Here is a 27,618-nt window from a genome sequence, read left to right as displayed (position 1 = left end):
TCTCTCATCCCCCAGATCATGTGCAGCATTTTCACCACTGCTCACTGGCCCCAGGCCCCTTTCTCTTTCTATCACCCCTCTCCAGCACCATGTCATATCTCTCCCTCCATCAATATGCCCAACATTCCTCCCCCTTGTATCCCCTTCAATCTGTTCCTCTGGTCCCTCTCCACCACCATATCCAACATTTCTCCCTCTCATCCTTCTATTCCCCATGCATCTCTACCTCACTCTAATCTCTCTATGCCCAATTTTCCTTTCTTCTTTTCCCCATGTGCACCATCTCTTACTCACACACTCATGCCCAACAATTCTTCCTTTCTATTCCCTCCTTCCTATGTCCCAAGTTAGTGGCCCCTTCCTCCCTTCCTTCTGTGCCAAGTTCGTGCCCCCTCCCTGCCTTCCATCCTTTGTCCCAAAATTAAGTTGTACGCCGGGGATCCCTGTCTGCCCGCCCGCCCCCGCTGAAATTGCTGCCGGGGATCCCTGCCTGCCTCCCCCCCCCAAAGCCAACCCAGTTACTTGTTGGAGCCGCACTCGCTCCCTCCTCCCCCAGTGAACTCCGTGCAGGGATGGCACAAGCAGCAATTCACAACCTGCAAGTGGCTGGCCCACAATCCTTCCCTTTGACGTCAACTCTGGTCTACAGTTTAGTGCAGTGGGCATGAATCTGGGGAACTGAGTTTGATTTCCATAATGCACATGAAAATAATAATACATCTTAAAATCTAGAAATATCACTGTAAATAACATAATGCAAATTTTTAAAAGTCATAATGCACATTTAAAACATCATACATATTAAAAACTAAAAACAATGTAAAAAGACCACATACAAAGAAGTAAGAACCATTAAGTGGTGGTGGAGCCAGAGAGTAACCGAATCCCAAAGAAGGTTATAAATGTTCTATTTATAGTGAGCATGATATGCTTAGAAGATAAGAGACAGCTGGACATAATGTCTAGAAATGTTGCGGCGAACCATTGCGAATATGTAAAGAACATAGGTGAAATTCGCTGCAAGCAAGCCGTCCCGTTTCGCAAACCACAAATGTGTTCAACTCAAATGAGTGTATGAATAAAGGCATACCTGATAGTACCGTATTTTCTCGCATATAACGCACGCGTTATATGTGGTTTTTACAAACCGCGCATACCCTTGCGCGTTATACGCGTGAGCGCGTTGTACAAAATTTTTTTTACATAGTTTCACCCCCCCAACGCCCGATTCATCACCCGGAAGGAGCGCTCACACTCCCACCCCGAAGGACCGCTCGCACCCCCACCCGAAGAACTGCTCGCACCCCCACAGCCTCCCCCCCTCCCCCATGGAGAAGCTGTCTACCTTGTTTCCGGATGCCAGCCCAGCTGCTTCCTCTGCCGGTGGTCCTGCCCCTTCTCAGAGCCCTGTGCTGCGCTGCTTCCTCTTCAGGCGGTCCCGCCCTTTCTCTGATGTCAGAGAAAGGGTGGGACCGCCGGAAGAAAAAGTAGCACAGCAGGGCTCAGAGAAGGGGCGGGACCGCCGGCAGAGGAAACAGCTGGGCTCACTGGCATCCGGAAACAAGGTAGACAGCTTCTCCATGGGGGAGGGGGGGGGAGGCTGTGGGGGTGTGAGTGGTTCTTCGGGTGGGGATGCGAGCGGTCCTTCGGGGTGGGAGTGCGAGCGCCCCTTCGGGGTGGGGGTGCGAGCGGTCCTGCGGGGGGTGAATCGGACGTCGGGGGGGGGGGCATCAGGCTTTCAGGGTAGGGACAGGACTTCAAGGAGGAAAGGAGAGTCGGGGCGGGCGAAAACAGAGTCAGGGTCTCCAGAGGAGAGTCGGGGCGGGCGAAAGGAGAGTTGGGCAGCATGCGCGGTATACGGGTGTGCGTGGTATATAAAAATTTATGTACATAAATATGTGTTTTTTGCGCGCTATACCCGTGTGCGCGTTTTACACGGGTGCGCGTTATCTATGTGAAAATACGGTAGTTATGTACAAAGAATCCAACATTTATCTTAATGGGATCAAAAGGAAGGTAAGTATAATTTTAAAATATATCTATAACTAGCCTTTAAGCCCGTTACATTAACGGGTGCTAGAGACTCCTCTTCCTGTATAAAATTGTTTTTTGTCCCGCCTTCGCCTACCTGGATTTGCTTTATAGTTTTCTTCACCAATCCTTCTGTTTTTGCATTGCATTGGGAAGGTGGAGAGCGGCCTGCAAGGTTCGCTACAGCGGCTGCTTTGAAGAGGACCGGCAGCGGGAGGGAGGAGTCGCTGGCACACGCGCCTCCAGCTAGCGCAGGCGCTGCGAGGACTGGCACAGAAGCACACCTCACACCTCACGGACTTTCAACAGCGCATGCGCGCTCTAGGGTTTTATTATTTATGATAAAACGTTATGCAGTTAAAAAGAACCGTCAGTAGAAAATGTACCGTATTTGCCGGCGTATAAGACGACTGGGCGTATAAGACGACCCCCCAACTTTTACAGTTAAAATATAGAGTTTGTTATATACTCGCCATATAAGACTACCCCTTCTTCCGCACACCTTCTGCACAACAAATAAAACTTAAAAGAACATCAGAATTTATTTCAACAATTTTAATTAATTCACTAAAGCTGAATAGAACAATAAACCCATGGGAGCTGCCATGCTATTTGTTTTCTAAACTGTTAACCAAACTGAAACTGTCAATGATAGAAGGAAGATAACACATAGAGGGAGAGAGCAAGTGCCAGGCAAGTCCCTAGCAAGTTTGCTGGCATGACAGTTTCCCTTTAAAAGCCTTCAAAAGCCTCCTGTTCGCCCCCGCAACTTCCTTAAGGGCTAGACTCCACACACGGCCGCATGTGCGAGAGACGTAGTAAAGAGAAAAGGGGTGGGGCCAGAGCGCCGCTGCTTCCCGCTGCGCAGGATGAAGGAGATGGCACCCTTGTCACACTGATGTCCCGCCATGGCCCCGCTGATGTCCCGGCAGGTTTACTAGTACCGTAAGCACCGTAAGGAGGTAAGGAAGGAGATGTTAGGGCATGTAAAGTAAGGGCATGTAAACAGTAGAGAGTTGCGCGGGGACAGAAATCCCACCCGTCCCCACCCGTCCCCGCCAAAGTCCCACCCGTCCCAGTGAGGATTCCCTCCGTCCCCACCCGTCCCCGCGAGGAATCCCCTCCGTCCCCACCCGTCCCCGCGAGGAATCCCCTCCGTCCCCGCCCGTCCATATAAACTTCAGAAATAGTTATTTCATTTAATTATGCTACTGAATTAAAGGCTCTGGTAGAAACCCATTTACAAATAAGCAAAAAGACTTTATTAATTTGAAAATATTAATTGGGAAGAATACATACTTTGCAAATGGGTTTCTACCAGAGCCTCTAATGTTTATAAATTTTTATCAACACAACTAATATACTACTTTATCCTGAAGCAAAATAAAAAAAAAGAAATATAATTCTTTTCCTACCTTTGTTGCCTGGTTTCTGCTTTCCTCATGTTCTCATTCAATTCCTTCCATCCACTGTCTCTCTTCCTTCTGCATCTTCCATTTGCTCTGTTACTGTGCCTCTCCCTTTCTTCCCCCTTCCAAATTGGTCTGGCACCCATCTTCTTCTCTCCGCTCCCCCCATAGTCTGGCATCTGTCTTCTTCCCTGCCAGCGTCTTCTCCCTACTCTCTCTTCCCCATTTCCTTCCAGCGTCCTTCTCCCCCAATCTTCCCCATGTCCTGTCAGCGTCCTTCTCCCCCCTCTGTCTTCCCCATGGCCTTTCAGCGTCCTTCTCCACCCCCCCCCGTCTTCCCCATGTCCTTTCAGCGTCCTTCTCCACCCCTTTGTCTTCCCCATGTGCTTTCAGCATCCTTCTCCCCCCTCTGTGTTCCACAAGTGCTTTCAGAGTCCTCCCCCCCGCCCTTCCCATGGCCTTTCAGCGTCCTTCTCCACCCCTTTGTATTCCCCATGTGCTTTCAGCGTCCTTCTCCCTCCTCTGTCTTCAAGTGCTTTCAGAGTCCTTCCCCCCCCCTCCCGTCTTCCCCATGGCCTTTCAGCGTCCTTCTCCCCACTCCTTCTCTACCGCCCCGGGTGCAGCACAGCCGGCCAGGTCCCCTTACTTTTGTGGCACTTCCCCGACCGACTGACAACAGCCCCGGTCCGACAAACCTCCCTGCCCTTAACTGCGAATCTAAATTACCTTATTACAGCTGCTGTAAGAAGATAATTTAGATTCGCGGCTACAGGGCAGGGAGGATTGTCGGACTGGGGCTGTTGTCGGTCGGTCGGGGAAGTGCCACAAAAGTAAGGGGACCTGGCCGGCTGTGCTGCAACCGGGGCGGGGTGTGGCGGGGCGGACCGCCCCCTCCCTTGGTAGCCACTCGAACCGCGAGGCTACTCTCCTCCTTACCTGCACTGCCTGCAGCACAGAGCCAAACGGAAGTCTTCCCGACGTCAGCGCTGACGTCGGAAGGAGGGAGGGCTTTGTTTAAGCCCTCCCTCCCCTCCGACGTCAGCGCTGACGTCGGGAAGACTTCCGTTCGGCTCTGTGCTGCAAGCAGAGAAGGTAGGGAGAAGAGCCGCGCGACTGAGTACATCCAGCCCCGCAGGAACCCCGCGACCCTCGGAGGCGTCCCCACGGGATCCCCGCGACCCTAGGGGGCGTCCCCACGGGATCCCCGCGACCCTAGGGGCGTCCCCACGGGATCCCCGTGACCCAAAGGGGGAACCCGCGGGATTCCCGTCGTCCCCGTTCCCGTGCAGCTCTCTAGTAAACAGTACCCGGCGTATAAGATGACCCCCGACTTTGGGGAGGATTTTAAGGTACTGAAAAGTCGTCTTATACGCCAGCAAATACGGTACTTAGATAATAGCAGAAAAATCACGACAAAGCGAAGCCTATAAATAATAAAGTGAAGGTAAAAAGGAACAGACCCTAAGAGAAGCACAAGCTTTGACAATGAATCCTACCGTTTTGGCGTCTGACGTCATCGAAAGTGCTGGAGAAAGGGCATGCTTGAAACCGAGCTATACAGATAATGGGCTAATACATATTGATGAGCACGCGCAAGTGAGATGTATTACAACAGCATTTGGCAATGTCAGTACCTCTAGAGTGAAGATTTTCATGAGAGAGACAAGAAGAGATTATATAACAATAAAAGGACTGTTTGCATAATAAATTAGATCACAAGGTTGTATAGACATCTCGCTTGCCATTATTTGTAGTACTTACAGCTAGAGAATGACACGGGGACAAAGTTTTCCATAGCCCCGCAGGAACTCAATTTCCCCATCCCCATGAGTTTTATTGCTGCTCTGCCTTACCTGCACAAGCCTCGAGGGATGGAGGATGGAGCTTGCAGGAATGGGGAAGGGACAGGAAAAGAACTTGCAGGGACGGGACGAGAAAATTGGCTCCAGCGGGGATGGGGAAAAATTTGTCCCCCTGTCATTCTCTACTTACCATCTTCACCTGCATACTGCAAAGTAAAAACATGGGAAAGGGAATGGAATTTGATACACTGCTTGGACAAGTTGTATTAAGCAGTTTACAATTAGGTACTCAAGTATTTTTCCCTATCTGTTCTGGCAGGCTCACAATCTATATAATATGGGGTGGTGGTGAATTAAGTGACTTGCCCAGGGTCACAAGGAACAGCGCAGTGTTTGAACCCACAATCTCAGGGTGCTGAGGCTGTAGCTCTAACTACTACACCACACTCTCCTCTCTGTTTAAAAGGGAATGTGGCACTTTATCCTTCTTAATGTACAGAAAACACAGAAATAGTCGTCATTGAATAATATAATAGAAACGTAATTATCATATATACTCAACTACAAGTTGAGAAATTTAGGGTGAAAAAAATATCTAAAAACTCCAGGGTCAGCTTATGCACGCAACCCACTGCCGATTCTCTGTGTCCCTCCCTCCAATACCCTGTGGAAGAGATCCTTTCTCTCTCCCTCCATGCTAGTCACAGATGGCTCTGAGACAGACCACAAACAACCTCGAAGGATCACTGGTTGCTTGCAGTCAAAGCTAGTAAGATACAGGCAGGGGGGACTGACTGGCATAGAGGGAGGAGAGGAAGAGAGAGAGGCTGGTTGGGGAGGGAGGGAGATAGGATCGCTGCTGCAGGATGCTGAAAGGAGGGGATGAAGAGAGAGGGGAGTGAAGGCTACTCCATGGCACTGGAGGGAAGAGAGGGAGAGAGCAGTGCTGGTCTAAGTGAGGGCTGGTCAACCTATGTGAGGGTCGATGGACTTTAGATCTAAAATTGCCTCTCGACATATGCATGAAGTCAACTTATTTATTTATTTAAAAATTTATATACTGCATAAAAACTATGCGGTTTACAAAATTACATGCATACATATTAAAAATAATAAAATATGTTTCCACAGACAAACACAATAAAACATTAACTAACAGTATCATTATTAAAACCTTTTTTCAAATTCATCCAACAAGATGGAAAGACAAAATCCCATAAAAACATTTACAGGACGGTAAGGCTTCAGCAGCAAATAGCATTAGCACATGAAGGCATTAACATTTTCTTAAAATTCAGCCTCCCATCACAAAATCGCAAAATACTGGGCAGGGCATTCCAAAGCTTGGCACCTGCTACAAACAGCATTGTTGCCTTATTTTAACCTTCCAAATTCAACTTCATACCATTTTCAGATCTCAAACATTTTCTGGGTTGATAAGATTTCAAAAAACTCCTTTAGTGCCATTGGGGAAACGTGATATAAGATCTGCTGCATGATTGAATCGTTTTTTTTTTTTTTTTTTTTTTTTAATCTTTATTGAATTTTCAAAGCTGTCAAAAAGTGCAATACAATATACATATCAATAATAATAAACAAATAAAGAACTTGATGGTTTAGAGTTTTTAAAATTAATTGAGGGTCCTAAAATTCCTGAGCATATAAAAGGATCTCTTGATGCTCCAAATACATTAAAAGAGATCCAGACTGCATTGAAGTCCCTTAGAGTTGGATCCGCTCCAGGAGGGGATGGATACACTGTGGAGTTTTATAAATCATTTCAAAATACATTACTGCCTTATTTATTAAAGTTATATCAGGTTCAACTGTATAAAGGCTGCATTTCAGGTACTATGGCAGAATCTATGACCATAGTTTTGCCAAAGCCAAATAAAGATCCTTTATTGGTTTTAAATTACAGGCCAGTATCGTTGATAAATGTTGATGGAAAACTGTTGGCTAAGTTATTGGCTCTACGTTTGGCTAAGGCTCTCCCTTATATTATAGGTATGCATCAAACCGGATTTGTTGCTCATAGACATTCCTCAAATAATACTAGATTGGCTCTTTATATATTGACTTTGACAAAATCCATGGAGGATCCAGCCTTCTCTGTATCTTTAGATGCGGAGAAGGCATTTGATCGTGTAGAATGGACCTTTATGTACCAAGCAATGGATTGGTTTGGGGTGGGTTCTGGATTTATACAAATGATCAAAGCTTTATATAACTCCCCTTTGGCTAGATCGTATATAAATAATTCTTTTTCAGACAGTTTTTGTCTGGAAAGGGGAGTTAGGCAGGGATGTCCCTTATCTCCTCTCTTGTTTGATATTGTTTTGGAACCCTTATTATTGGCTATTCAACAAACAGAGGAGATTCAAGGTATTCCTTATGCTGGTCGAGAGTATAAAGTTTCTGCATATACAGATGACATTTTGCTTCATTTGAGGAATCCTGAATCTACTATTCCACATTTATTGGACTTGATTGAAAGATTTGGAAAATTTTCAGGATATAAAATAAATTGGAATAAATCTGAAATTCTTCTGCTTAATATACATTCTCAAAAAGGTTTGTTTGATCAGTTCCCTTTTCTTTGGAAAGAAGAGGGTATAAAATATTTAGGAATATGGATTTATAAGACTTTGGAAGAAACAATGAAAATAAATGAAAAATCTTTATTATTAAAGGTTACAGAAATGTGTGAGCAATGAAATCCATTACATATATCTTGATGGGGGAGAGTTCAAACAGTGAAAATGATGATTTTGCCTGTGGTATGTTATCAAATGGGAATGTTACCAATCTATTTTCAAAGTTTTTTTTTACAAGAAATTGAATAGTATTCTCATAAAATTTATTTGGATGGGCAAAACTGCTAGAATTGCTTTAGTATCTTTACAAATATCAATTATGGAAGGAGAGGTAAATTTTCCAAATTTTTATAGGTAACATCAGGCCTATATACTACGTCAGGGTATGTACTGGATCCTGCCTGACCTCATGGACCATTATCCAGATTGGTTAATTTTGGAATGGAAAATTATGTCCCCAATGCGTCTATCTCATATATTAGACATTAAACTACCCAGTTATGCAAAGGATAATAACATTATTTTCAATACTTGGAAGACCCTGAGATGTATAAATAAGTTAACCGAAATACCTATAGAACAGTCTTTGTGTCAATCCCTATGGCTGAATTCCAAGATACAAATAGGCGGCTCTAAAATTGCCTGGAAAGATTGCATGCAAGTAGGCATAAGAACATTAGAGGATGTTATTTTAAATGGGAAACTGCTGGATTTTTCACGGCTGCAACAATCTTTTGGTATTTCAAAATTTCAATTTTATAAATGGTTGCAACTGAAGCAGGCTATTCAGAAAGGGTTCCCTGAGTGGCGTAATTTGAAAAATTATTACAGCTTGCAGTTCCTCTGTTTTCAGGCAGACATGCTAGGACATCAAGCCGCCAAGTGGTATAAATTAATATCTGAACTTATGTATAAGAAACCTAAAAAAGCTCTTAAGAGACATTTGGCGCATTGAGATTAAGCAGTATATTTATGCATCTCGATGGCCACGTATTTGGTCTTGGAGGATGAGGTGTACAGCTTCAGCATCTATGAAACAAACTTGTTTTTTTCTGTTGCATCGTTCTTTTTGGACCCCGGTTAGATTGAATAAGTTGGATAATTCAAAATCTAATAGATAATAATTCAAAATCTAATAGTAAATGATCCAATGTTCCTATGTCTAGATGACAGTGTCTAGATGGCACTGTCATCTAGACATAGGAACATTGGATCATTTACTGTTTTATTGCCCTAAGATACTGGTTTTTTGGAAATTGATTTGAGGGACATATTACTAATATTTTAGAATCTGAAATTCCTTTAGCTTATGAAGTAGTAATCTGTGGTACTATTTTGTATATCAAAGATCCCCTAGATAAATATAAAAGAAGTCTCTTTTTAATTATGACAAGTACAGCTATACAATTGATTACACGTAACTGGCAAAACTGGGATTGTCTCAATTTTGCATTCTGGTGGGCTAGTTTATATCAAATATATAAATATGAAAAAATGAGAGCTGATCAGTTAGGGAATTTTAAAAACTTTAATCTAATATGGGGTCCTTTGACGTCTTTTGTAGATTTAATATAATTATACATTTTTGGTGTTAGAAGAATTGCACATCCAGGGAGGGAGGGGGGAGGGTGGAAGGAATATAAGGGTTATAATCAACTATTATTATGGATGGGGGAAGGGTGGTTTATAAAGTTTTAAATACAGTATGTCTAAGTGGATAAATGTATAATTTTATGTTTAAAATATGTAGTGAATTACGGAATTATGTTAAGTTTATAGATACTTGAATGATAAAGAATAATTTGGGTGGGGGGATCTGTAAGAATCTTGTAATATTTTAAGTGATGTCTATAGTGTAAATGTTTTATTTATTGTTCTTCACTTATTGAAATTATTTTAAAATGAATAAAGATTATAAAAAAAAAATAAACAAATAGACATAACCAATTAGTATCAATACAACAATAAACCCCCATCACCCAACCAACATTTTCATCAGAGAATAAAGTCACATGAAAGATACACCCCTTCCCCACCCTCCCCTCCCCTGGATGTGTTAAATTGTACTCTCTGCTGCATAGGTAACCAGTGCAGTTATAGTCGAATATACAGTATACGGTAGGTAAACTATTTCGGTTTCTACTCAAACTGATACACTTCTCTCATATATCAGACACACACATGTAAAAATAGATGCATAAATAAGCCTGGTCACTACAATATTATTTATTCTTTAAGATGTTGCTTTATTGCTCAAACTAATAAGACAGAAAATATATCTGACAAGTATAACCACCCTTTAAATGGTACAGAAATTCTAGTCATGCTGGAGTTTCATAATAGTAAGAGGTGCAGCTGGTACAAGAAAAATGCCTAATTAAAATTTAATTTTTAGACCTACCTTTTCTTAAAGAAAGATAGCAAAGCAAATTAAAAAAACAAATGTGTCTAGTATTTTCTCCACCGAGGTTCAAAATAGCTTTGATATATATGTTGATCGAACTATACCAAGCCAAATAGAGGTTCGTTATTCAATTTCCGGGGCACTGACTTCGCAAGCATGGGTGATTTCGTCCATCAGACGCTACAGGCTCAAGAAATAACGGATGATGTGGAAGCTATGTGGTCAACACTGAAAAGGACACTACACGAAGCAACTATCCGCTACATAAAATTGGTAAACAAACAAAGAAAGAGGAAACCCCGTTGGTTCACTGATGAGGTCTCACACCTAGTCAAGGACAAGAAAAGAGCATTTCTTTCATACAAACGCACCGGGGAGAAAGAAGCTAACATCGAATACAAGACAAGGTCTGCAGCGGTCAAAACAGCAGTCAGGGAGGCCAAACTTCGAGTGGAAGAAACTCTAGCAAAGAACATTAAGAAAGGGGACAAATCCTTCTTCAGGTATATTAGTGACAGGCAGAAGAACACAAACGGGATAGTACGCCTTAGAACAGCAGACGGGATTTATGTGGAAACAGATTCCGAAAAAGCCAAACTACTGAACGATTACTTCTGCTCAGTCTTTACCTGTGAGGCACCTGGACACGGGCCACAGCTGGAAGCAAAGCCAAGCAAGGAAGACCCATTTCAGAATTTTGGGTTCTCACCAGCTGATGTTTACAGCGAACTGTTAAGACTCAAGGTGAGCAAAGCCATGGGACCAGACAAATTGCACCCACGAGTGCTCAGGGAGCTGTGCGATGTCCTGGCGGAACCGTTAACCATGCTCTTCAATCTCTCCCTAAGTACGGGGAGAGTCCCCCTGGACTGGAAAACAGCTAACGTCGTTCCTCTGCACAAAAAGGGTTGCAGAGCGGAGGCTGCGAATTACAGACCAGTGAGTCTCACATCAATAGTGTGTAAACTCATGGAAACATTACTTAAATGTAAATTAGATACAATTTTGGATGAGGGGAATCTAAGGGATCCTAGTCAACATGGATTCACTAGGGGTAGGTCATGCCAATCCAATCTTATCAGCTTCTTTGATTGGGTAACAAGAAAGCTAGACTCGGGAGAGTCTCTGGACATGGTGTACTTGGATTTCAGTAAGGCTTTCGACAGCGTCCCACACCGTAGACTATTAAACAAGATGAAATCGATGGGGTTAGGTGAGACACTAATTGCATGGGTCAATGATTGGCTGAGTGGAAGACGTCAGAGGGTGGTGGTCAACGGCACCCTCTCTGAGACATCGGAGGTGACCAGCGGAGTGCCACAGGGCTCAGTCCTGGGTCCGCTCCTTTTTAACATATTCATAAGGGACTTGACCCAAGGGCTTCAGGGTAAAGTAACTCTATTCGCTGATGACGCCAAACTATGTAATATAGTAAGTGAAAGCAATCTGCAGGATAGTATGACGCAGGATCTGCTTACGTTGGAAAACTGGTCCTCGACATGGCAGCTGGGCTTCAACGCTAAGAAATGTAAGGTTATGCATCTCGGTAGCAGAAATCCTTGCATACCTTACACCTTAAATGGAGAAACACTAGCTAGGACTTCAGAAGAAAGAGACTTGGGAGTAATCATCAGTGCAGACATGAAGGCCGCCAAACAAGTAGAGAAGGCCTCATCCAAAGCAAGGCAACTTATGGGATGTATCAACAAAAGCTTCGTTAGCCGCAAATCTGAAGTCATAATGCCACTGTACAGAACCATGGTGAGACCTCATCTGGAGTACTGTGTGCAATTCTGAAGGCCACATTACCGTAAAGACGTGCTTAGAGTTGAGTCGGTTCAGCGGATGGCCACTAGGATGATCTCGGGGCTCAAGGGTCTCTCGTACGAAGAAAGACTAAACAAATTGCACTCTAGAGGAGCGCAGGGAGAGGGGGGACATGATTGAGACATTTAAATACATCAAGGGACGTGTCGAGGTGGAAGAAGACATCTTCTTTCTAAAGGGACCCTCGGTCACAAGGGGGCATCCGTTCAAACTCAGAGGAGGGAAATTCGATAGTGACATAAGGAAGTATTTCTTCACAGAAAGGGTTGTAGATCACTGGAACAAGCTTCCAGAGCAGGTGATCAAGGCCACCAGCGTTATTGACTTTAAGAATAAATGGGATGCCCTAGTAGGATCCTTACGAGGGTCGAGTTAAGGAACTTGGTCATTAGTACTCAGACTTAATGGGGTGGGTCAGTAGAGTGGGCAGACTTGATGGGCTATAGCCCTTTTCTGCCGTCATGTTTCTATGTTTCTATGTTATGTTTAGATATCTTTGCCTCACCAATCTATTAAATTTCTTTGAAGGGGTGAATAAACATGTGGGTATAGGTGAGCAGGACTGATATTGTGTATCTGGATTTTCATACGGCATCTGACAAAGTACCTCATGGAAGACTTCTGAGAAAATCAGAAAGTCATGGGATAGGATTTAAAGTACCTCTATGGATTAAGAACTGGTTAAAAGATTTTAAAAAAACCAAATTAAGGTAAGGTTTCCTGTAATAATATGATGTCTGGGGAAAAACTCTTTCTAAGTAAGACATTATTTTTTTCAATTTGATACGATTATTTAGACCTTTGGTATTTAAGGAGATAATTTTCAAGGACATCTAATGTAGTACATTGAAGCAGAAAAAACAATAGAATCCAATACTAATAGCAGAAATGTTATCCATGTATAGGATAGAAAGGTTGTGATGGTATTCAAGAAAGAGCAATTGTTGCATCCACATATGTCCTTTTTTTTACCTGTATTGGTTACCTATCTTACTATGGTTGTATACGTATCAGACTTCTTGTGTGCAGCTATTTATATTAATGTACTGTTCTCATATTTGAAAATATTAAAAAAAAACTTTTTGAACTGAAAAAAAAGATTTAAAAAAACAGACAGTAGGATTAAATAGTCAATATTCTCAATTGAGAAGAGTAGACAGTGGGGTTCCCCAGTAGTCGTGTTCTGGGATCTCTATTTTTTAACATATTTATCAATGATCTAGAGGTGGGAATAACCAGTGCGATAATGAAATTTGCCGATGACACAAAGTTGCTCAAAGTTGTTAAGATTGTGAAAAACTGCAAGAGGGCCTTGCGAGACTGAGAGACTGGGCATCAAAATTTCAGATCATATTTAATGTGTAAAAGTGCAAAGTGATCCATGTGGGAAAGAGGAATCCAAACTATAGCTATGTTAGGGGTCACCACCCAAGAAAAGGATCTAGGTGTCATTGTTGAGGATACGTTGAAACCCTCAGCTCAGTGTGCGGCAGCCACTAAGAAAGCAAATAGAATGTTAAGAATTATCAGGAAAGGAATGGAAAACGAAGATGAGAATGTTATAATGCCCTTGTATTGCTCCACGGGGTTCATAGACAACGGCGCGAAAGACAAAAGCGTGTGCCGACAATTGAGCGCAGCGCGCGCCGCCACACCGCTGTAAATTACAGTTTTTAGGGGCTCCGACGGGGGGTTTTGTTGGGGAATTCCCCCAGTTTACTCAATAGACATCGCGCCGGCATTGGGGGTTTGGGGGGTTGTAACCCTCCACATTTTACTGTAAACTGAACTTTTTCCCTAAAACAGGGAAAAAGTGAAGTTTTCAGTAAAATGTGGGGGGTTACAACCCCCCACACCCCCCACAACGCGGCACGATGTCTATTAAGTAAAGTGGGGGGTTGCCCCCCCACGCCCCCCCCGTCGGAGCGCTAAAAACAGTAATTTAGAGTGGCGCGGCGGTGCGCGCTGCGCTCAATTGTCTGGGTGCGCCTTTGTCGCAGTGCGCCTTTGACCTGACACCGCTCCACGGTGCAGTCGTACCTGTGTGCAATTTTGGTCATTGCATCTCAAAAAAAACAGCAGAACTAGAAAAGGAACAGAGAATGGAAAGAAGCCCATAGGTATAAAATTGGCTTCTTATCATTTAGCATGGGTTAAGCTTTAGTAAAAGACCCCTAAGAGAGACTCTGGAATTATATATAAATCAGGGGGGGAAAGAGGGAACATAATCATTTTGTTGGTTTTAAACAGGAATGGATATGATGTAAAATATTAACTAAATACACTAAAACTAATTAAGTTTAGCAAACACAAAAAATAAATAGGGCAACTAAGGGATATTAAATGGAGAACAATGAATATCTTCATTGTAATGACAGAGAAAAAAGAAAGATTGAATAGTATTTATTTACTCTAAAAAGAACACGCCTCTAAGTAGTGTTATTAATGTAAACATTGCAATAGAACATGCAAATCAAATTTCCAACCTAACAACCATCAGCACAGGCATAACCTACAAGATAATTTCTTTCTGAACAACACTTCAAAGCACTGTTTCCTTTGGTTACCACATTTCTTCAGCTCTGCAGGGAGCATGAGGGGGGCACCGGGGTTAGCAAAATAGCATTCTTGCTGGCTGGAGACTTCACACCCTCACCTCACCTTAATGATAGGAACACTGTGGCCCAGATGCACAAAGCTCTAACATCATAGTAAAAAAAAATACCATGGTGGGAGCGATTTTTCTTTTACTAGTAATGCTTAGCACAATAGCATGCAAATTATAGACATGCTATTTGTGCAGAGTATGATCAGTAACAGGGTGGAGGAACTGTGCCTAGTGATTGCTCAGAAGAGCAACTGCTAGAAAGAGCTACTCCCTCCAGTCAAGCTGCTCTCCCTTCCCCAATCAACTGAGCCATAGGGATTCCCTGAAGCCCCCATGCTTTAGGGCTTCCCCTGCTGCTCAGCTCTTTGGGGCAGGAAAATCAGCTTTTTTTTTTTTAAATGAGTGCAGACGTTGTATACGTATTACACATGCACATCTGTGCCCATTTAAAAAAAAAAAGAAGGAAAGAAGAAAGTCATGCCAGACCTCCATGCCAAGCCCTGCCCCCCCCCATCCGGGTGTGGAATCAGCAGGGGGGGGGATGCCCACTCACTCCTGCTTTAGCCACCACCATATCCACCCTAACCATGCCACCAACACACCCATGCCTCCCTTCCTCCCACCAATCCTCCCCAACCATCCATAGTCCCCCCAACACCAAAGGAAAGGTTTGGAAGGAGGAATGCCTACTCCCTCCCGCCTCAGCCACTGCTGCCCGGACTCCACCCCCCTTGTACCTTCTAATGAAAACAAGCAAGAAAGATGCCTACTCCCTCTTGCTGGCAGGCTCACCTCTTCAAAATGGCAAGCATTCCCCTTCCCATCCTGGGATGCACTGGGAGGAGCTTAAGGCTTAAGGTATCCAAACCACTCAGGGCCTTAGGCTCCTCCCCGATGCACCGGGAAGGGGAAAGCCCACCATTTTGAATAGGCAGGCCTGCTGGCAAGAGGGAGTTGGCATCCCTCTTCCTGACTTCTATAATGAGGTATGGGGGAGGGAAAAGGGTGCTTGTGCTGGGAGGGTTCTGAGATGATTCTCCCAGTCCACCAGGACTGTCTTTTGGGGTCTTGTTAATGGGGTGGTGGGAGGGGGGATCTTCGTGTAAGGTGTCAAGTGGAGTGTGGGGAGAACAGGGGGGGGGAAAGGAGTCCACACACGCACAGCATCTGTGCCCATTAAAAAAAGTATGGTATGTTATAAATATATCGCCAAATTGCTACAACCCGATGAGTTTGGGGCTTTTGCTCAGTGTCAGCCGTTCCTGAAGAAGGGGGTGTCCACCCCCGAAACGGAGTCCCGTAGGATGCTTGGTTATCTGCTGGCTGCTTTTTTTCAGAGAAGCTAAGTATCTTCCATTGGTTTTATTTTGTTGAAATTGGACACTTGAACTTTTTTGTTTGGCCCCCCTGGATCAGGGGCAGAGACTACTTGTAGAGAGGGTGTTTTGATTTTGTTTGCACTCCTTTGCACTTTTGTGTTATTTATCACTAAAAACTCATAGAGAGCCCGGGGATGTTTCACAGTTGACACCTTTCTGGGTGCAAACCAGTGACAGCCGTTACCTCTGGGGGACTGGAGGATGGCTGTGTGACTGAGGGCTCTCTCAAATATTTAATATATTTGAAAATTTCACTTTAATATTTATTTCTTCGAGTGGTATTTACTCTCTCCTCTCTATACGTGGTCTCTCCCTCTCATCTCAGTTTCCGCCTTGGGGCTTGGGAGATTTTCTTTGCTCGAGTTTTACTTTTTCTCCCATTTTTTCGGGTTTATTTAGGATTCAATTGTCCATTCTCTAGCATCACTAATCATAAGACACACCTAAGGAGTGATCAATGGCTTAAGTGCCGCCTGCCAAAAGTGCTGAAATAACATTCTCTCTTTCAGTGTAGTACTCTCTTACTTCAAGGGCAGCAGGCATATTCTCAATAAGGAAAAATTATCATTCGATAATATCCTGCCAGGGCCATTGCAGATAAATATTGGGCAAAAATGCTTCAGGATGACTTCAAAAGAAGCGTTATATCATACTTCTCTGATTTAGTTAAAAAAAAAAAAGAAGAGTTATCAGATAAATGATTTCCTTTTTTCAAAAATCAACCTACAAACTTTGAACTTCAGTAAACATTATTTTTAAAAGTGTTTTTGCTACAGGTAGACCTTTTGGAAACAAGGTCTTCCATAGTCTTTTAGCAGTGTGTGCTTTGCCTGGGGCCCATCTCTGAACAACTGTTTCACAAAAAAACAGATATGGATGTTCAAGAAACATTATTCGATTCAGTGCAGCCCATCTTCTTTCATTTGCATGCTGGAGATTTTTCAGGAAATTTATTGGACATTTATCAGTTTTGCAGAGATTAAGACACATTAGATGGATCTTCAGATATCTACTATATGCATGCATCTACTATAACATGGAATAAAACTTGGTATCTCAATTTATCCTGTAGCTTTCTAGACAGCATTTTTCTGCTACCAAAAAAGCTTAGCAGGCAGTCTCACCTACAGCCCTTCTGCAGAAGTTCCAATGAGTGCAATTAACTGTCCCCACCCAAGTCCCAACTCCCTACCCCTGTCTTAAGTTTTCTCCACATACTAAAATGTTTTCCAGATTCTTCCAGTATCAGATGAGCTTCAACCAGCAGGAGTCTGCTGATGTTATACTGTAGGGAAAAAGGGCAAACCAAGGACAGACAATACAGAGCTAGCCAGAATTATCTGCAGCACTTTTCCATTCTTGTAAATCAGCCATAGTTTGTTTTGGTTTTTTTTTTTTTTTTCCTTCTGCAGTATCCAGAGAGAGAAAGTGAGAGATCACATTAAGGATCTACATTAGTGCTTATCATACTTTCTGTTAACTACAATCTCTTACAAAACACAAGGTCCCCAGTGGCCTACGCTTCTTCAGTTTGGTCATTCTTGGCCCTCCCACAGTACCTGTTACTGCCATTATCCCCCATGCAAACTTATTCACAGCAGAGGCCACAGATTTTGTGACATCAAAAATTTTGGGAAACTCTTATTTATCCATTTATATCCACAATAGCACTAGACCTGGAGGATCCCTACTCAAATTACAAGCTAAGAAGGTCAGGTCTGGCAACTAGTTGGAGGGGATTCGCCAAGGAAGACCAGGTGATCTGAGATGCATATAGCAAGAGCCAACTTACTACTATTAATCATTTCTACAGTATGAGAGCTCCACAAGAACAAGGGTAATGGGAATCCATGGGGATTCCCTCCAGGACTTTGAGGATCCCAAAGGGATGGGAGTGATTAGATCAAGGCTCCCACGGGTGTACTATCTTCCTTCAGGTTTAGCCGCACTCACTCTCTTCAGGCCATCAGCAGTGGCCGGCGGCTAACCCAGAAATCTTACCTCTGATGTATTTTGCAAGAGAGGGAAGCCCTCCCTCTGACGTAAAATGTGTCAGAGGGAAGGCTTTCGTTAACCACTGGCCATGTACAGGAAGGAACGCTGCTATCAACCTAAAGAGAGCAAGTGTGGCTAGACCCGTGTGTGGGAAGTATGGATGTCGGAACTTGGAGGTGGGCGCACAGGGGCTATGGCATCCCCCCAATTTGCGGTTGGAGGTCAGAAAAATCAGTTGTGGCTCTCTTGACTCTCCCCATTTACCTCAGCCACTATAACTTAAATCTTCAGGCAGCCAGCAGTGGCAATAAGGTGAGCCTGCTGCCATCGGCCTGCCCCGGAACCCTTCATTCTGCAGTGCCCCGCCTACATGAGAAAAGGAAGTCGCTGCAGAATGAAGACTTCTGGGGCAGCTGACGGCAGCAGGTTCATCTCATTGCCGCTGCTGTCTGTCTGAAGATTTAAAATTACAGTGGCCGTGGAGGAGGCAGGTGGAGGAGCTCCCGCTGTAGAGGGAAGAACATATGCAGTGCGGGTGGGGGGAGGGGTTGGGAAGGCAGGGAAGACAAGGTGCTGCACGAGCTGGGAGGTTAGGAAGGGAGTGAAAAAGAGATGCTGCATGAGTGGGGTGATGGGAATGGAGGGAAAGATCTGCTGCCGGTGGAGGAGGGAAGAGCAAGGAAAAAAAAAGAAAAGGAAAATAAATAAACAATGCCCCTTTGAACTGGAAGCATTAGATATTACAGAGCAATAGTGTTGTTGAATTTTTCTTTTTGAAGCTTTATAACATCATTAGTTTGACAGCGAGGTTCCTGAAGAAGGGGTTGCTCCCTGAAACTGAGCTTAGTTGAACCTATTTCTCAAGCGCAAGACACTTTTGCGGGTGGAAACACTGAACACCACTTCTTAATGATTTTCTGGTTGATTACATATATGCAGCATTACTTCAAGATAATTTTTTTTCTCTATTGCATTTTTGTTTCTCTAACAGATGGTTTAAGGGCCGCCTGCGTGTTAAAGTATTTTTGGAGACATGGAAATGAGGAAGGTTATGATTTTTTGTTTAGATTATAATTTTTTTGGAGTGCACTAGTGACTTGCGATGATGGTGTGCGGCTAAGAGACAGGGGTTACTCTCTTTCTGGTTTCTGAGCGTAGGAGCTGCTTTGCATCCTTGGAAGACTGTGCTCTCTAAAGCTCATGACCCCACACTGAGGAGTCCCTTAGTATTAAAAATTTTATAAAAACTTGTATGGTATATTGTACACCTTCCATACTCCCTCTGTTTCTCCACAGGGACCCTTTACATTGTGTTCTTTGAATTCTGTTCAACAGAAAAGGAAATACATTTATGGTTTTATTTCTCCAGTATTCAAGTACAGTCAAACCTCAGTTTACGAGTAACCCGGTTTGCGAGTGTTTTGCAAGACGAGCAAAACACTCAGCAAACTTTTGACTCGTAAACCGAGCATTGACTCGATTTGCGAGCCCCCACCCGACCCGATCCGACCGCGGGAACCAACAGTATTGCTCCACCCGAGGCCACCGGCGCTTCTATCACCTCTTCCCCCCCCCTCCCCGACTGGCCCTGTCCTTACCCCTGCACCGCTGGTGATAAAAGTGCCTGCCGCCGGTCTGCTGCTGAGCCTTGAGCATCTGCGCATGCTCAAGGCCTTCTGGATCTCACCCTCTCCGAGATTCTCATGAGAATCTCGGAGAGGGTGAGATCCAGAAGGCCTTGAGCATGCGCAGATGCTTCCGGAGGTTGTGATAAGCCAGAGCACAGTACAGGGGTTCAAGGAAGGTTTAGATAGATTCCTAAAGGATAAGAGGATTGAGGGGTACAGATAGAAGTAGAGGTAGGTTATAGGAATAGTCAGGGACCACTTCACAGGTCATAGGCTTGATGGGCCGCCGCTGCAGCAGACCGCTGGACGCGGTGAACCTCTGGTCTGACCCAGTGGAGGCAACTTCTTATGTTCTTAAGATGGTCTGTGCATGCGTCGGGATCGCTCTTCAGCGATCCAAGTGGTTGGTTTGAGGCGTGCCTCCGATTGAAATAATTTGCATGAGGACGCTTCATGAATAAGCCCCCTGGCCACAGATCGGATCAGATCTGTGGGCTCAGTGAATGTAGTCCTATGTCTGAATTTTATGGGGATGGCTGGGGACAGAGTAGATTACTTGCAGGGATGGGCAGGGATGGATTTTATTCCAGCAGGGATAGGCATGGATGGATTTGATTCTAAACAGATTTGGGCTTTTCTCTGGGATTGTGATTAATAGTTGTACTAATCTACCTATACTAGCAACCCTATTGAATGTCCGTGTTAAAATGTAAATTGTAACTTCCTCTTGTAATGTAATCCGACTTTAAACTAAATAGGTAAAGGCAAAATAGAAAAATGGATTAACATAACATAGCATAACATTATTGTTGCTGTTTTCTGGCTGAAACGTTGGTTCTACCTACCCAGACGTGGTGAGACCCGGAAAACAGCAACAACCATGACACCAGCTGTGGAAGCCTAAGAGAACATAACATTTCCCTACAGAACTGGGACTGTGTCTGAGATACTAATTCATCCTTCACTGAAGCCATCAATATTTTTTCATAATTAAATGCATGCATAGTGAAATATTTTAAGCTCTGAGAATAGCTAACTATGCTTTTGACCAACTGATACAGTACGCAGGCTCAGATTTCAATTACTGGAGTCCATAGGCAACAGACTCTCCTCCCCAAACCCTTCGTTGTCCCTAGTACTTCTGCAGCCATGCAGCAACTATTCTTTGGTAAATAATGCCAGTCTAAGGCCTTCTAGAAATTGCAGTGAGACATCTGATCTATAAAATCTAAAAATCAGATTGCTAAAATCAGATTACTTGGTATGATAAAAAAAAGGTACAAGGGGGTATGATTAAAAAGGTATAAAAGGGTGTATGATTAAAGGTACAGGGGGTGTATTGCTAAAATCAGATTGCTTGGAAGGAATGTCAAAAGGAAAAAAAAAAAGAATCAGATCCTCACTATTTTCTCTAAAGGTCAATCATGGAGGACTACGAGGAATCATGGGGGGGGGGGGGTGCCTTGGGTTCCTGGGTCCTCCCACTTTGGGATCAGACTCCCTCTAGAACTGTAGCACCCCTTTAAACAGCTGGTGGGGATGTCGAAGCCTTATCAGCCAGTTCTTGAGCTGCTCCACTCTTTCTAGAACTGATTTTTGAATGTAGAAGGCAGTGATTTTCATGTATGCTCAGTTAAATGCCACTGAACTTCCCTCTATCAAGGTTAAGTACTGCTGAATATTTCCTTGGGGTCCACTCAATGCCAGTCAAGCAAACAAGGGGCTCTTACTCGGTTAACTGGCTTTGAATACTGACCCCCTATACATTCAGAACAAGGGTTTGGGTTTGTTTTGTTTAAGCATTAATACTTTAAGGGTGGGATTCCTATCTATATATTCAAAGCCAATCCTTCATGGTTATTATCAAGCATTATAGCATGGCACGAGGTGTGGGTAATGTGAGTTATTTACATCCTTTCTTCTGTTAAAATATCACAAGACAAAGTAACATTCACACAGCAGGGTCAGTGACTCTCCCTGAAGACAAAGCTCAAAAATAGGATGGCTGCCAGCACTGCTTGTACCTTGTGGCGAGCCAGGGGAGGTGTACCCAAAGAGGAGGAACAAATGAAATACTACAAAAGACATCTCAAAATCAGACAATGCGATATTGATAAGCAGAAGTATATGGGTCCAGAGTCGCAGCTCTCTCAATTTTTTTTGTTTTATTAATTTTTGTTAAAATTTTAACTTTTATCTTAAATCTCTCAAGTTACAGAAACATCCATAACCTTGCTTCAGACTAATTTAATCTTAGCTTGCACATTTTACTATACCTTCCCCAAGTTACATGTTACTGTAAACAGAACTTTAAATATGTTTCCCATAGATCAGGGGTGTCAAAGTCCCTCCTCGATGGCCGCAATCCAGTCGGGTTTTCAGGATTTCCCCAATGAATATGCATGAGATCTATTAGCATAAAATGAAAGCAGTGCATGCAAATAGATCTCATGTATATTCATTGGGGAAATCCTGAAAACCCAACTGGATTGCGGCCCTCAAGGAGGGACTTTGACACCCCTGCCATAGATGGTTGCCAGTTAGACCGTCTGGCTACTGACTCCAGTAGCACCAAATCTTACCCAGCTCTATCCTTGCACCCTTACTCCTAGTCCCATCTTCAGCCATTTCCCCCACTACTCCTCAATTTATTCAGCACTCACTTTACCTCAATGCTCTTATGCCCCTACTCACCCCAACGGTCTCCAAAGTCAATTTCATTCTTCTTTCTCCTTATCAAACTTCCCCCTCCATTTATCTGTTAGTTTTGCATCTCCTCAATCACTACTAATTGGCACTTCCAATCTTGCAGCATGTCTAAAACATATCAAAGAGAAGCTTAACACGTATGCCGTGTTAAAAGAAAAGTTAAAGCTATCTTGTAAAAACTACATTCACAAAAAATCTGAACTGTCATAAAAAAAAGAGCATCGGATGCATCTGCTATATAAAACACTAATTTTCTTAAACCTGAAAGGCTTCCCACTGAATCTGGCATCTACATAGCCCCAGATCACATGCATCCTTAATGTCTACATGCTGTTCTAAGAGTCTTGCAGAATGTGATGATCTCGGTAATAAAATAACATGCTCACAATTAAATGCTAAATCCAGTGGTTTTAGTGCTGCTCTTGAGCATTCATTCTTATAAGATGGGGAAATCCAATAGATAGTAGCAGAGAGATAGCCTGGTATGTAAGAAAGCTTATAGATCATTAACTTGAATTACTTGTTCAATACGCAGGGAATCTTAAGACTGTTAGCTAAAGGACTAAACCTGAAAGGGGAGTCTATATAGCAATTAATGTCCCTGTCCTTTCTTAACACATATGAGGCCTGCACAAAATGGAGGTCCTGCTGTACCAACAGGTATCTGACAAGAGACAAGACAGGCTGTTCCAGGAAACCAGCAAAGCTCGAGAATCCCTTGCTTCGTCTGCTTTGTGTGTCCGCCTGAAGCAACAGTGAGGTGTATGAATGTGCCACCAAGGAGATGCTGAATATGTATAAGTGTAGGGCAAAAAGTTTTGGGAGTATAGCTCATGTATGAGAGTTTGAGGTGGTGGGATATGTGTGAGTGTGAAGGGGTGCTGCAGTGAGTCCACAGAAGTGTTTCATTACAATTTTATGTGCTGTATGTAACATCCAAAATTGTTCTACACCCTCCACGGATTCAAGACAAAGTTAGACAAGTTCCTGCTGAACCAGAACGTACGCAGGTAAGGCTAGTCTCAGTTAGGGCACTGGTCTTTGACCTAAGGGCCGCCGCGTGAGCGGACTGCTGGACACGATGGACCACTGGTCTGACCCAGCAACAGCAATTCTTATGTTCTTATGTACAGCTCAATTTTTAAAACACATATAAACATACAAACACTGAAATAAAAAGGCAAAATACAGACCAAGATGACACACAAAAACTAAACTAAAACTTAAATTTATAGACCATGTCATCTTTATGAGAATAAAGCTCGACTCGATTTACAGTAATTTAAGGTGAATAACCAGGTTTATAAATTTTTGCGGAAAATTTGAAGAGTACTCAAGTCTTTTAGTCGCAAAGGAATATTGTTCCATAACTGAGTTAATTTAAATGAGAAGGACTTACCCAATTCGTTAGAAGAGACAAAGCAATTCATAGAGGGAGGAATGATAAATTAAGTTCTAACCGGACCGTGTTTTTTGGCAATCCAAGATAAAGGAGTTAGTAGAGGGCAGATGCGAAATAGGAGTTTGAAAATGAGACAAGTACATTTAAAATGCATTCTGGCAAATACTGGAAGCCAATGTAGTTTAGCAAACAGCAGGGATATATGTTCGAATTTGCCTTTGCCAAAGATCAGCTTGGTCGCCGTATTTTGAATTAGCAATCCTTTAAGTAAATCAGATGTGCGTATGTAAGGGGAAAAGGAGCTGGAGAGAACAACTACCTAGCATGTAATAGTGAAATTAAACTTAGGTGTAGGTATGTAGGTGCTTTGGGGTTGTGGGGGGGCATGGATGTTCTCAACCACCCTTACACTATCCGCCTCTTCCTCTCCCTCCCCTGTGTACTCACTCATCCCGCTGACCTCCCCTAATCTTCATTTTTTCCTTCCTCTGTCAGTTCTTCCACCAGCGCTAGTCCACTCATCACAGTGCAGCTGCAGAAAGGTGCCTCCTCTTCTACTAGTTGGGTTTGGTACTCACCAGCCTGTTGGACACTGCTCTGAGGGTTTTCTTTTGTTTCTCTGCCTCAGGGCTCAGACAACATTGCTGCCAGCCCCGATAACCTTGACCTTTCTGCCATTCCATTTTTTCAAATTGTCAATTTTATCGACATATAGCCTTGTTCTGGGGGTAATACTGGACCAAGGCCTAACCATGAAAGACCAAGTGGACTCCCAAGTCAGAAAGGGTTTTTTTACTCTCTGGAAACTTAGGTCCATTAAAGCATACTTCGACGCTTCATCATTCAGAATTATGGTACAATTCCTAATACTAAGCCATCTCGATTATTGTAACATTGACTATCTGGCAATCTCCCAGAAGAACATGCAGAGACTACAACTGGTACAAAATGTGGCAGTCAGGTTGATCTTTGGGTTGAAGAAGTCCGATCACATAACCCCTTCCTACCGACTCCTGCACTGGCTGCCAATGGAAGCACGTGCGAAGTTCAAGCTGGGATGTTTCTGCTTCAAGATACTATCCGGTCTAGCCCCTAAATATATAACTGACCTCTTCTCCTTCTCAACCAACAGACATAAGAGAAGTACACACCTGAAGTTTGTTTCCCCATCAGCTAGAGGATGTAAATTTAAGAGACACCATCAACAACTTCTATCGTATCAAGCAGCCTTATGGGGCAAAGACCTGGAAAAACTAATTATACCCGCAAATAACTATGGTGAATTTAGGAAACACCTAAAAACATACCTGTTCTTGAATTACTTAGGTAACTAATCTGTACAATAGCTCCCATCACAATCTGTCCCCTAAATCTGATTCCGTAAACTGTTAGCCACTAATCTTTAACTATATATGTTCCACTCAATTTGTAGCATCTTTCTAATCATTGTTAACCGCATAGAACTTCACGGAACTGCGGTATATAAACTGTTATTATTATTAGTAGTAGTAGTAATAGTAGTACTTCTCTTTTCTTTCCTTTTCCTCATCGTTCACTTCCAGCATTTTTAAGTTAATATTTTAGTCCACTCTCCCCTCAAGAAGACTTTATTGTTTTCAATTTAACACTCACTTTGCCATCCTGCTGCTCAAGGTGAGGAGCATGAAAATGTTTGGTTATTTTACTATTGCTATGCTGTAAATAAAATTGTAAGTTTTATGTTAAACTGCACCTGCTGTACACCACCTCGGGTGAATCTCTTTATAAAGGCAGAAATACATACATACATTAGAACAGACCAAAAAGTTCTTGTATCCCTACTTGGCAATCTCCAAAGAAACCAAAGGCAGGGAATCTGCCTCAATACTAATGTTGCTGATTTCTCAGTGGCCCTTGGAAGAACATAGGTATCTGTTTCCATGGTTCAAATCCTACCAATCAAACAGACAATAAGCAGTTCCGTTCAGTAACAGCATTTCATCACCTTGGACACTAAACTGTGAGTTATCAGGAATCCATATCCTTGGACACAAGTACTTAAAAAAAAAACACCTTATGGGGGGTTGCAACTTGTGTGATGGTTTCTTGGCAAACTATTAGTGGGATGATTTGTCATTGCCTTCCCCAGTCATCTATACCGCCCCCCCCCAAAAAAAAAAAAAAAAATTCTCAGTATCCATTTACCAACCAAAAGGGAATAGATGGCTTAGTTGGCCAGAAGCTGGCTACTAGACAGAAATTCCAGGACAGGATTTGAACTCAGGTTGTGAACACAGTAGGCAAGCAATCTAGGCTTCATTACAGGGATTCATACCGTCACCTATTTTATTTAATGTTTTCATCAAGCTGCTAGCTGAGCTGCTTCAGCTAATGAACAAAAAAATTATATATTTATGCCAATGACGTACAATTACTCATATCCAGTGAGCCAGATCTATCCACAGCTTTAAGTAAACTGACTGCCTGTCTAACAGCAACTCAAGAATGGATAAAAAACAACAAACTCAGCCTGAACCTAGAGGACAGGTAATTTGGGCAGTATGAATATCCTCTAAAGATTAAGAACCCTGTTAGATCAGTGGTTCTCAATATTTTTATTCCAGTCGGATCCTACCTGATGAATGACACAATATGGCAGTTCTTATTAATTAAATGTAAGCATGTTCTACATCCACAAAACCCCATCTTCCCCCAACAACAGAAAGACATCATAACTAGCACATTTCTCAAGTCATCTGAGTAACAGCAATATAAATCTCTCTACTACCAGGCATATTATGAAATAATACAAAACCTGTAAAGATTCTAACTCAAAATACATATAAGTAAACCTAAAACTAGGCAGCACTATAAATATTACACAGGGCCCTAAAACATCAATACACGTACTACTGGTAAAACAGAGCAAGAAGGACTGCTACAGAGTTATACAGAAAAACTATATGCAAACAGAATACCACACCTCAGTCACACACAAAACACAAACATTCCCTCACCAAATACAGAACAAGGGATCACAGGTTTAAAATAGAAATATAAAGATAAAAATTGAAACAGAAAACCCAATAAAAACTAGGCATGCACCACAACATAGGAGAAATAAAATCAGAAATTGATTTCCTCAACTACTGAACAAATATACAGACATCTGTGTTACACATTTTCTAAAGCTAATAAATTCAAAATAAAATATTTTTTTCTACCTTTGTTGTCTGGGCAATTTATTTTAGCAAACATGTTGGTCCCACTTTCTCTTTTCTGCTTGCTTTCCAGTGGGAGCTATCCATTTATTCTTTCTCTACTTTTATCTTCTTCCATCCCCATATTGCAACTTTCCCTTTCTCTCTTTTTTTGTCTGCCCATTCAAATTTCTTCCTCTTACTCTCCAGTCCTTCACCTATATTTCACTTACCTATTAACTTGTCCATCTTCTTTTCTCACCCCTAGCTCTCGTCTCACTCTTTCCTAACCACCTATTCTGTTCTCTTTCACCTACTTCCATTTCTATATTTCTACCCTGTGAACTCACGATCCTCATCTTCATCCCCTTGATACCTTCTAGGTCTCTCCTACATGGTTCCACCATGCCAAATAACTCTCCTCCCTTTCCCTTCCTACACCCTTGTAGCTCAGCATATCTTCTCTCTATCTCCAGGGAGTGCTAAAGGAAGACAAAGCCATAGCTTTCAATATTTAATTGAAATGCCAATTGCTCTTTATAACTCCCTTTCATTCTAGTCAGCTATGTATATTATTTCCAAAAATTATTTTGTTTTCCCTTTCCTTTTGTATTTTACCCTTAGCGGTTCCTCCTTTCCTATTATAAA

The 27,618-nt window shown here is 42.8% G+C and overlaps 1 protein-coding gene across 13 annotated transcripts in view; it reads right to left on the bottom strand.

The window, feature by feature from the left end:
• TRAK1 (trafficking kinesin protein 1) overlaps positions 1 to 27,618 on the bottom strand; it is a 203,285-nt gene that overhangs the window by 102,554 nt on the left and 73,113 nt on the right. Inside the window, exon 1 of one of the 13 annotated variants that reach the window (XM_033930395.1) lies at positions 22,375 to 22,407. The exons of the other annotated variants lie outside the window; for them this stretch is intronic. The gene's annotated coding sequence lies outside the window, so the exon portion shown is untranslated. Of the gene's footprint in view, positions 1 to 22,374; positions 22,408 to 27,618 lie in introns of those variants that run through there. 13 annotated transcript variants of the gene reach the window in all.

Source organism: Geotrypetes seraphini, chromosome 2 (genome assembly GCF_902459505.1).
Source record: "Geotrypetes seraphini chromosome 2, aGeoSer1.1, whole genome shotgun sequence".
Lineage (NCBI taxonomy): Eukaryota > Metazoa > Chordata > Amphibia > Gymnophiona > Dermophiidae > Geotrypetes > Geotrypetes seraphini.
The sequence above is the reverse complement of the archived record's forward strand: the minus strand, read 5'-3'. Positions and strand labels throughout refer to the sequence as shown.